At 41.7% G+C, this 11,843-nt stretch overlaps 1 protein-coding gene and 1 long non-coding RNA gene across 3 annotated transcripts in view; one reads left to right on the top strand and one right to left on the bottom strand.

Moving 5' to 3' along the window:
• The window catches only part of LOC309624851, a 205,651-nt gene extending 201,726 nt beyond the window's left edge, over positions 1-3,925 (top strand). For both annotated transcript variants that reach the window (XR_014242161.1, XR_014242162.1), the window contains one exon: positions 861-3,925. This is a non-coding gene — a long non-coding RNA (uncharacterized lncRNA). The remainder of the gene's footprint in view (positions 1-860) is intronic.
• RAB8B (RAB8B, member RAS oncogene family) overlaps positions 1-11,843 on the bottom strand; it is a 70,366-nt gene that overhangs the window by 55,299 nt on the left and 3,224 nt on the right. The window lies entirely within an intron of this gene.

The raw sequence follows: 11,843 nt of genomic DNA, 5'->3' as shown, positions 1-11,843 counted from the left end.
GGTTGAGAGTCTGCCTGCCAATGCAGGGGACACGGGTTCGAGCCCTGGTCTGGGAAGATCCCACATGCCACGGAGCAACTAGGCCCGTGAGCCACAATTACTGAGCCTGCGCATCTGGAGCTTGTGCTCCGCAACAAGAGAGGCCGTGATAGTGAGAGGCCGGCGCACTGCGATGAAGAGTGGTCCTCACTTGCCATAACTGGAGAGAGCCCTCGCACAGAAACGAAGACCCAACACAGCCATAAATAAATAAATAAATAAATAAATTAAAAAAAAAAAAAAAACATTTTTATGCTAGTAAAGAGCATCTCACTTCACCTTCCTGGTCCAAGCAAGCACTGTACAAAACCAAACCCAGTTCTGGCTTTATTCCTACCATGTACATTTAACCATTCAGTATGTACTAAATATCACAGGGGGGAAAAGGATTAAAAGGGGGGAAGATCATGCTTTACACTCACACTGACACATTTCCCTAATTCTCTTGATGAGACACTTTAATGATTAAAAAGAAATTAATAGCATGTATCAATATTGCAAAAATATGATTAATGACTTTTTTGAGATGAAAGTATCATCATCCTGATTATTAGGTAAAGAAAAGCCTATTAACTAACTTTCAAGTAGGGTAATTTACTCCATTAAAATCAGCTACGATGTTTCAAGATTTAATGTATTGTTCAAATTCATGTATGCAAACAAACTCATTAAAATTCAGGTGACCTCACTCAGAAACTCACTGCACTTAAAATTCAGGGCCCTAACAGAGGACATTGAGCTGGAATATTTAAATTGAAACATTTGTCCTTTCTAGACAGGGCATTCGACACTGATTTTGTTTTTGTTTTTGTTTTCACCAGAAGGAGGAATTCAAGATGCCTGAGAGTTTGCAGCAGCTAAAAGGTTCTGAAGAACTTGCTGCTTATATCATACCGACATCCTGCACCCAAGGTCAAGGGCTGTGTTGGACACCTCCTTACACCAGCTGAGGCCAAGGACAATCACCTTCACTTTGGAAATGGGTTTAAAGAAATACTTCTCACTCTAGCTTAGTAAAACGCATGTAGTCCTAAACTTTAAGGATTAATTTTCTAGAAAACTAAAGCACACCCCATTAAGCAACCAAAATGTCCCTGTTCATATTTTTTATGGCACTTGTGCTAGCAGGTGTTTCTCAAGTTACCTGGAGAAAAACCAAACCCTCACCACCTACTGACCCTGGCTGCGTGCGAGGCCCTATGCTAAATGCTTCCCTACAGGACTTCATTAAACTGCCTCATGCCAATTCTCTGCAGAAGAAGGGACAGGGACCAAGGAGGTTTAAAGGATGTGATGATGTCACCCAGCTGGTAAGGAGTAGCGCCCACAGTGCACCTTGCGCCACATCACCTCCTTAAAGATAGCTAATCTTTTTTTCGTTTATTTTTTAACACTTCTGAGTCACTGTTGGGGCAGAAAGGCATAGTGGTTAAAAACATAGACTCCGGAACCAGACTGCCTGGATTCAGATCGGGGCTGGTTCCACCACTTACCAGCTGTATGACACTAAGATGTTATTCAACCACTCTGTGCATCAATTACCTCATCTGGAAAAAGTGGAAATAATAACAGAATGTACCTGAGAGGTTGTTGTGAGAATTAAATGGGTCAATCCATGAAAAATGTTAATTCATGTAAAATGCCTAGAACTGTACCTGATATATAGTAAACACTAGGTAAATGTTAGCTCTTATCATTAAAAGCAAGTGTTAGAACAATGAAACCCCACGGATCACCAAGGTTCTCATAGCGAACCCACCCTCAGGGAACCAAGACTGAGTTCACCCACACACAGTCACACACACACACACCTTTTTGTGTATCTCCCATGTGCCAAAGACATTATGCACACAACAATGCATTTCACTCTCGAAATAAAACATAACAAAATTCCTGCAAGAGAGTCAGTACCCTTCCTTTATCAATAAGGAAAATGGTTAAATAATTCGCCCAAGGCTCTCAAGTAGGAAGTAGCAGAATCAGGATTGGAATTTGAGAGTTTCTGTCTCAAAAGCCCGAGTTCTTTTATCTACACAATGTTATCTTCAGTTCTTACGTCTACTTTTCCCATTGTGTTGGTGAGTCCACTGCTATCACTTAGGATCGGAGTTTTGGAAGGGACTTTTGAGTGTATCTAGCACAACATTCCCTGTTTGCTTATGAAGAAAAATGGAAGCCTGGGAGGCTCGCTACTGGCTTGCCCGAAGTCACATGATGAATGTCACTGCCACGGTGCCACGCTGCCGCTTTTTCCTCTTGGATGCTGGTGGCCTGTCTCTAGGAGGCCCCCAGCCTTGCTCCAACGACCTCTGTATAAATCAAGAATGCAAAGGCTAAGTTTGGACCCAGGGGCTCCCCAGTGAGGCAAGTACATTAGCAAATGGACTTGGTTATATGCAGTTTCGCTGCTTGGACCTTTCCGCTTTCTGGCTCACAGCAGCGTTCTGGAGACTCAGGGTTAGCAAACAAATCAGGTGTCGGTCTGGTCTACAATGTCACTGTGAATCTGAGGAAAACTGCCGAACGAGGCTTTACAAACAAAACCCAGAGTAGAGACAATTTCACCCTGGAAGAAAAGAAAGGACAGGCTAACGAGAAGTTTAATTTGTCAAAGGAAGGAAGCTCACAATTAAAGCAGCTGTTCCTAGCACACTACAGTCTGAGGCCAACAACGTACGTACAAGCATAACAAACCATCGGCCCCATGTGGAGAAGCAATGCTGAGATTCCTGACATAATTAGTTTCCTTTCCACAAAAGAGCTGGATCCATAATTAAACTCTGTCTCCTCCTGCCCCCGTTCTGCTGTGTATATATCTGATTGCTTCCTAAGGGACTGGGTTAGAGAGCAGGAGACAACCCGAAACCACAGTTCACTGACGTCCCAGGGCCAACAGGCGACACGATGCATGTTTGTAGTAGCTGTTACTGGGCCTTGTCCAGGGAGAGGCTGATTTCATCCCTCCACTCAACACACCTCTCAAGGGTTTGCTGGTCAGTTTACACAGTTCTTACAGACCACTGGAAGTGACCGCTAAGACAGGCTAAGTGCCAGGGCACTGAGTCCCACGGAAAACTGCAGGGCCCATTCTGAGAGGAACAGGTTGTTGTGGACAGACTATAGTCCAGAACTGAAATGAAGTTCAAGACTCAAGTCTTGGCTCCTCCACCTACCTGCTTGATTGATCAAGAGTCTGTCCCCCTCTCAGAACCTTAGCTTCCTTGCCTAGAACATGAAGACAATCTCTGTCCATGGACATGATTACTGAGGAGTTTAAACAGGGACGTAAGTGCAAGTACTCTGTAAACAGTAAAGGTCCAAGCGAAGCGAAGGGGCAGCCGAGGAAGTCTGCTTATCTCCTAACTGGTCTCTGTGTGGAAAATCCCCAGTGACTCCCCACTGCTCTCAGGATAAAAGTCCAGACTCCTGAACAGGTGTAAAGTCCCTTCACAATCTGCCCTCTAATTACCCTTCAACTTGACCTCTTGTCACACGCCCGTCACTTGAGGAGTTCCTCCAGGGGCTGTGACTCCCACACCTGCAGGGGACAGCCCTCCCTCCTGACACTCCACATTCTACCCAACTAACCCGTCCTGGGGGCCTGATTTTAACTTCCACGTCATTCCCCCCTAGACGTCCTCCTCTACCTCTCCTCCATGCTTTCTTAACATCTTACATTAATCCCTTTGAAGCCCTTTTAATCATTGTGTTCAAACTGCCTGGATACTCGCTACTCTTTTCTCCTCTCAATATTTCATGGACTAAAGAACATTGTTCACTGAATGAGTGAATTTAGTGAAAATAACTTAGTGTCTGACACTAGTAGCCTACTAACAAATCACTACAGTTCCCAACCCCAGCCTCTCCTTTTTACTGATAAGAAAAGAAAGGCCAAAGAAAAAAAAAAAAGACAAAAGAAAACAAAGGCCACGAAAAGCTAAAAGACTTGCCCGAAAGCAAATGACTAATCACCCTACGTCTCCTAGTTCAATCTCTGACTTTTCTCCCACAAAATACTTACTATGTCCAGGTTTTATGCTATACCATCAATGTCTTTCCATAGCAAGAGAACTGAAGGTAGAGGAGTTGTAAGAGAAAAGCGACTTGAAATCAGAAAACTACTGCTCAAGGCCAGGCTCTGTGTGACCCTGAACAATCTCCATGCCTCTGGGTCTCAGGCCCCCCAACTGTCAAACAGAAATTTAGCATCAGCATACCTAAGAAGCAAAAGGCTTCCTATTGTTTGTTTATTTTTCACCTACTTCGCCATGTTTTATGTGACAAAAATGAGGTAATCTGAAAATACTTTATACATCTCAAAGAAGTATTTTTACAGCTTTCAAGTACAGTTATCCCTGGGTACCTGTGGGGGACTGGTTCTAGGACACCCCTGCCCCAAAGAGTATGCATATCAAAATCTGCAGATGCTCAAGTCCCTTATATAAAATGGCACAGTATTTGGCATATAACCTATGCACATCCTCCCATATACTTTAAATCATCTCTGTATTACTTACAATACCTAACACAATGTAAATGCTATGTAAATAGATGCTGGCATGTGGCAAATGCAAGTTTTGCTTTTAAGAACTTCCTGGAGTTTTTTTTCCTGAGTATTTTCAATCCAAGTTTGGTTCAATCCTCAGATGTAGAATCTGTGGATGTGGAACCCATGGATACAAAGGGCTGACTATAGTTATTTTTCTGGTGACATTTAGCTTTATTGTTTAAACCAAGACATTTTTAAGGACAGGATTCAAAAACATTAAGCAGTCTCTTTGGTACTATAAAAAGTTTAATCAAATTACAAGATCAACACAGGCTCAGCTTGGATTAACTAATGCTACTTCTTCTTCCTTCTGTCTTCATGTCATCAAAACCCTAGTGTCTACCTGCAAAAAGAAACCTCCCCACAATCATTAACTGAAAAAGGACAAACCCTTTTTTTCTTTACAGACACTACTTGATTTCATAGACTCACAGAATGCTGCAGCCAGAAGAGACTGAAGACCATCGAAGCCTGAACTTGCCTTTCACAATGAGAAAACAGGCCTGGTCTAATGTCCTTAGGAAGGACTTGTGCCATCACTGATTGGAAACGTGCAACAATTGTTTTTCAGAGTACTATATACTTTATTTTGCAATAACAAGGAGACGACCTGACCAAAAAAATGTGGTAAATCATATAATGAGATTCCAACAGAAAATAAAATACAATGGTGTTTACCGAAGCTGAAGGCTGAAGGGCCAAGACAGAGACACACCTCTGATGATATTTATATATACATGTTTTTAAATGTAATTGTTATGGAATTTTGTGGATGTGAAAGAAATTATTTTGCTTGTTTCGTTAATTTTTCATGCTTCTATAAGACTGGAAATTTTCAAAACAATAGTAAGTAGACAAAATAGGAAATGCACTCACTCAAATTATTTTGTTTATGGACAACATCCTAATCTGTTCATTGCTGGTTATGACTGAGACATGGTTATGACGATTTTTTATTATTTAGTTTTAAACAATGTAAGAAAGCAATGCAGTCAAAAGTCACCATATCTTAGGCAGAAGTTTCTAACTCCTCACCCAACAGTTTATTCCAACTGTTAACAAAAGCAAAAGAGACTGAAAAGTAGTCAAAGAAACTGATACAGGAGAACGGTGGAATGCTGTTTTCATTCTTCTCTTCCCAATCCAATCCCCTCTCCCCAAACCCTGATAGGGGTGAGGTGTTAATGGAGAGTGAAATGAGAAAGTGGTCTGAATCATTCCAAAAATGGAATAGTTAACTCTCAATAAAGAATTGTTTTCCATGCCATCTCAAGATTTTATTCAGAGACCTTAAGAAAAGAAAAAATAAAAAAATTCCTTGTTGAAAAACATAAACAGCTATCCCATCCAAATTCATAAGCAACAAATTACAGTAGGGTTAGTCATTGACATCTCACAATGCAAACTTTCTTTTTTTTTCGTAATGGATTTCGTGTATGAGATTTGCATGAGATTAAACTATTTTGCGATACCTATTCCAGCTAAACAAATATTGCATAGGTTCATAAGAAATGAACTCTTATAATTCAACTTTTAAGTAGATCACCCTATATTTCAGGTCAAAAGTTGATCATACATTTTAGAGACTGCCCTTCTACTTTATACATCAGGAAAATATCTATGAATTATTAAAAGAATTACTGCCAAGTTCTTCCCTCAAATATGCAAAATTACGACATGATGTGGGTAAGTCACGCCAGTCCCAACTTTGCCAGCAGGAAGCTGTGAAACACGACATACTGCTTAACGACTTTGTGGTTGGTTTTTATCATGATGAGGTGGGATTCCATACCTAACCGAGCTTCTGCTAAGCGCTTTGAAACCCTGCAATGCCGTCATGGGACTGCAAGCAGCACTGTCACCCAGCCTGTCTTAGTGACAGCAAGCCTAATCTAATGAACATGAGGACATGCAGAGCTTTCGCATTTTCTCCTGGGAGCCAAGAATTAAAATTCTGGGCTGAGGAAGATGAGAGCTCCGTAGAAAACGTCCAAAGTTTCAGCAACAGGTAAATACCAAAGTGCCTAATTAAACTGATGCTGGATGCTACAGGCAAGACAGCAAGAAAATACTTTGTCACAGTCAAGAAACAGGCTGCTGCAAGAACTGTTTCCAAGTTGTTTCCATCACTTTATGTGGCTTCCCTAAGGAAGTCCTAAGTAACTACGTAACTTAAAAAAAAAAAGCAGTGCATACATTTCTTTCTCTAAGGACAATCAGGCACCTACTTCCCTTAAGGTTCTTAATAATTCAATGCAAAATAAGGAAAATCCCAAAAGTCAAAACTGAACACAGGAAAAGGACACATCTCCAGACACAATGTATCCAATAGGGACCTCCCTGGTGGCTCAGTGGTTAAGAATACACCTGCCAGTGCAGGGGACACTGGTCCGGGAAGATCCCACATGCCGCAGAGCAACTAAGCCCGTGCGCCACAACTACTGAGCCTGTGCTCTACAGCCCACGCTCTAGAGCCCACGAGCCACAACTACTGAGCCCGTGTGCCACAGCTACTGAAGCCCGCATGCCTAGAGCCAGTGCTCCGCAACAAGAGAAGCCACCGCAATGAGAAGCCCGCGCACCACAACAAAGACCCAATGCAGCCAAAAATAAATAAATTTATTTAAAAAAAAAAATATATATATATATGCAATAGTCATTGACAGATAATGTTTTAATACTGAAATTTAACCATGACACACTGCACAGCAGACACTACATATTCACTTTAGAAAACAGATAGCAGGGACTTCCCTGGTGGTCCAGTGGTAAAAAATCTGCCTTCCAACACAGGGGACATGGGTTCGATCCCTGGTCAGGGAACTAAGATCCCACATGTTGCAGGGCAACTAAGCCCGTGCACAACTAGAGAGAAGCCAGAGCACTGCAACAAAAGATCCTGCATGCCTCATGAAAGATCCCGCATGCCTCAACGAAGATCCCGTGTGCCGCGACTAAGACCGACACGGCCAAAAAAAAAAAAAAGAAAAGAAAAAGAAAAAGAAAATAGATAGCAAAGGTGTAGGATGTTGCCATCCACTCTCTCCGTCCACTGCCCATGGCCCACATCAGGAATCTATCACAGCCCTCGGTCTTGCTGAGCTCAGACAGGACCTCAGAACAGTATACAACACAGCATGCTGGGAGGCAGCTACCAACCCATCAGCATCGACATTCATGCTGAAGCCCATTTCGTCCCAGCTTTGCATAGTCCTCAACCCACTATACCAAAATACTGAAACAGATCTTCAGAGAAAGCCACTACATGACAGTTTCAAGACTACCCAAAAACCATCATTTAAGCCATAAAAAGGTATTTTTCCATATTATGTAATTTCTAAAGGATAATAAGAGCAGAAAACATAACTGCAAACATTAGTTTTACTCTAGACACTATGCTGTTCCACTGAGATACACAAGCGGTTCTATATAATAAATGTTTATATCCATCTTTTTAAAAATAGAATTTGGCTTTATTCAACCCAAACACCCAGCCCAATTCCAAACCACTCACTACCCTGTCACTCAAACAGTGCTGGGCAGAACACAGACACAAACATAGCTCCATCTGCTAATTAAAACCGGGCATGAAACTGTTAATAGGCATCTGTTGCATTGTTTGAAGCTAATGGGCAAAGACAAAGCTGAAATGGCTCTTCTAAAGCAAACCCAGTGATTTCACTCATTTTCTATTTGGTATTTATGTTAGTGGGGGGTTGGAAGCAGGGTGTTAAACAGCTTATTATGGAGACTGAAAGACAAGTGAAATATCTTTCAGAGTCTAAAATATCCCTTTAAAACTGATTATAGAAAGACAGCATTTTATAGTGGGGGAAATACCATTCTTGTATTAAGCATTCAAATTAAGCACTATTAATCTTGCCTCAGACATCGTCTAATTATCTAGAATATTATGAAAGATAATAACTAAAATTTAAGCAATGCTTTATAGCTCATATAGTGCTTTCATAATTCATTCATCCAATTGATTAGTCATTTAATAGAGGCCTTGGAGACTTAAAAGGTGAATAAGATTTGATTCCTGCCCTAGGGAACTCACATCAACCCTGAAAAGTTGGTATAGTATTAGTATACTCTAGTACAGATAAAGGAACTAAGGCCCTAGAAGGACGACTGACTCGCTAAAGGCCAGAAATGTAGGAACGGCAGATGTCAGGACATGAACCCTGATCTGACCCCAGACCTATTGCTCTTAATTGACCACGCAATCTCCCTAACAGCAAACATGAACCAAGCCGCTACATCGGCTACTTAAATTTCAGAAGATCCATATTATGTTATGTTCCACAATATTACTCACCATCTAACAGCTACTTCCCCATTCCCCACTCCCACCCTCTTCTCATCCTGCTATGAAAACTCTTTCCTGCAGAATTTTCCCACGTACTCATTCTAACACACACCAGAGAGCGGGTCTCCAGAATGGTCCTGTGTGCAGGCAGGCAGATCTGACCTACAGCCAGCCTCAGGCCATGCCGGCAGCTCCCTGGTCTCCCACTTCTGGTTCCATGGTTCCTTCTAGATTCAGTTATCAGATTCCACTAAAACATCAACTGCTAAATTTTTCCTTGTCTTCAAAGACAATATCCAAACCTATCTCCCTGCAGCTTTTCTTAGAGGATCCAAACAATCTTGGTGCTGTTGCCAAGAGAACCTCCTCCCTGGTTTGCTGCCACGCGGAACAGCTGGTGAAGCTCTTTGTGAAAGTACGCTTATTCTTAAGACACATCCAGGTCTGTCTCCAAGACTCAGTTTCCCACTCCCATCCTTGATTTGTTGAATGGCTTTTTGCATTCGCTAGAACACTAACTGAGGAGATGAGTTTAACCCTTTATGATCAAGCATTAAAATCCTGAAACAGTGTTCTTTTCAAAGCTATCACCTAGATGGGAAGTCTATCGACAGCTTTGAAAGAAAGGGCCATGGGGCTCTCTCCCTTTCTCCTCTTAGCAGAAGTCCAGGTTCCCAAGCAGACTTTCTGCTGACCCCTCTGTCACCCACCACCAGTCAGGGCAGTTCTTCATTCTGCGTTGGGAGTCTGGAGGAAGACTCTCCCTTCCCTTCCTTTGCCCAGATGCTGAGAAGTGGGAAAGCAAAAGCAGATGTGTGGCCCAAAACTGCTCCAAAGAAAGATGAAAAGAGCTCAGGTCCTCCTGCCCCTGTGGACACCGATGGGGAGAGTGATAACGCAGACGGTGTTCCTGTGCCCAGTTTCCAGAATTCCTTCAGCCAAGCTATTGAAGCAGCCTTCACGAAACTGGACACGCCAGCTACTTCAGATCCCCTCTCTGAAGAGAAAGGAGGAAGAAAAGAAAAAACAAACAGAAGCTCCTGTTCAGCACCTCCGTCGTCCACACCAAGTGACACTATTGGCCTGGCTACCTTCTCCATCCGGTTTTCTTTTTTCAGTGCTTTTGTTTTGCTGCTGTAATTTTTAAGTATTTGAGTTTGAACAGATTAGCTCTGGGGGGAGGGGGTTTCCACAATGTGAGGGGGAACCAAGAAAATTTTAAATACAGTGTATTTTCCAGCTTCCCGTCTTCACGCCAAAATAAAGTACTGACACTCACAAGAGGGAAAAAAAAAAAAAAGACAGTGACATTAAAATAAGGCTTCATGTACAAAATGTTCAATTTGAAGTTGCCTGTCCCTTACATATTTTTGTTTGAGAGGTTGAAACCACGGAAAACAACTATGAAAATTAAAATTGACTTGCACTACATATCTGGATTATGCTCAGCCAAATGTTGATATCATCTTGGATAAAAATGTAAATATGACAAAATTTGTTTTTCAGTCAATCAGTCTTGATAAAAACTTTGAATTGCTACCAACCAAAAACAGTTTTTCATTTTAAGCTGGGGTCAGCGAACTCTTTCTGTAAAGGAACAGTTAGTAAATATTTTTAAGCTTTGTGGGACCCATATGGTGTCTGTGCATATTCTTTGTTTTGTGTTACTTTTTAATAACCCTTTAAAAATGTAAAAACCATTCTTCGCTTGTGGACTGCACAAAAACAGGCTGCAGGCCGCAGGCCACATTTGGCCTGTGGGCCATAGTTTGCCAACCCCTAAACGAAAGTAAGTGAATCCAAGAAAAAAATGTTAGGGAATAAAAATGTTAGGCACTAGGCTGCAACGATTATCAGCACACATTAATATGACATCATTAGTTATTTCGCACATGGAAGGAATTTTCATGGCAGGATACACTTTGATCTCCTAACGTGAAACTACAGACATAGAAAGGGCAAAGGACAGTTAGAACGTGCTGAGTTAGCCCATATAAACTCCTATAGGACTCTGAGTTGTATTGGCATTTACTGTTTTCCCTGAAGTGATACAGCTAATCCAAATGGGAACACCTTAACTTTCCTCACATAAAAGCAAACGTGCAAAATTGAATTCCTCCCTGGAAAAGATGGTGACTTGAATCTATGGTGGTGATCATACTGATCAGAAATAGCAGCAGCTCAGCTGTGAAAAGTGATCCAGACTTGAATCTGGGGTTTCACTAGAGGCTCTTCTACAACCAGCTGTGTGGTCTTGACAGTATCAACCTAAGCTCAGTTTTCTTACTTATAAAACTGGGCCATGGGCATAAGGTAGATAATTTCTAAGACTCTGCTGTCAAACTATGACTATACTAAATAATAAAACCACTCAGGAAATACCCTAACAGGAAGAAGGGGGCAGGGCAGGGGAGAGACAGTTAAGGGAGGAAGCTTAGACTGTCCTGTTAGAGGACAGGGCTGGGTTTTCTCTTTCTGTTCTCCCAGCACCTTGTTCGGTACAGGCCATTCCAAGACATCGATACGACCCTCGCATCAATATTAAAATGCACCCACATCCCATAAGAAATATAATTCAGAGCTACTGTATTACCGTTTCCTAGTTGTCTTAATGCTACATTTTACATACATTTAATTAATCATTATTAATGATCATGTAAGGGGCTTGGGGAGTCAATCAAAAAAATTTTTTTTTCAGTTCTTAAACGTTTGAACTGAAACGCTAGTTGGTTGTTGGTCCTAGACACTGGGCCTACAACTTCAAATGGATAAAACATCCCTACTCAAAAGTTAAATATTATCTGACTGATATACGAAAAGAGTCCCAACAAGTCAGTTGAAAAACTGCACCCTCTACCACCCCCAAGAGCAGAAAGGAAATGAGGGGAGCTGGGACATCAGAGAAGATACCAGAACCTTAGATACATGAAAGAAGAAAGCATC

The sequence above is a fragment of the Balaenoptera borealis genome (assembly GCF_965194805.1).
Source record: "Balaenoptera borealis genome assembly, chromosome: 3".
NCBI lineage: Eukaryota > Metazoa > Chordata > Mammalia > Artiodactyla > Balaenopteridae > Balaenoptera > Balaenoptera borealis.
Note: the sequence above shows the minus strand (reverse complement) of the source record. Positions and strands in the feature narration are given on the sequence as shown.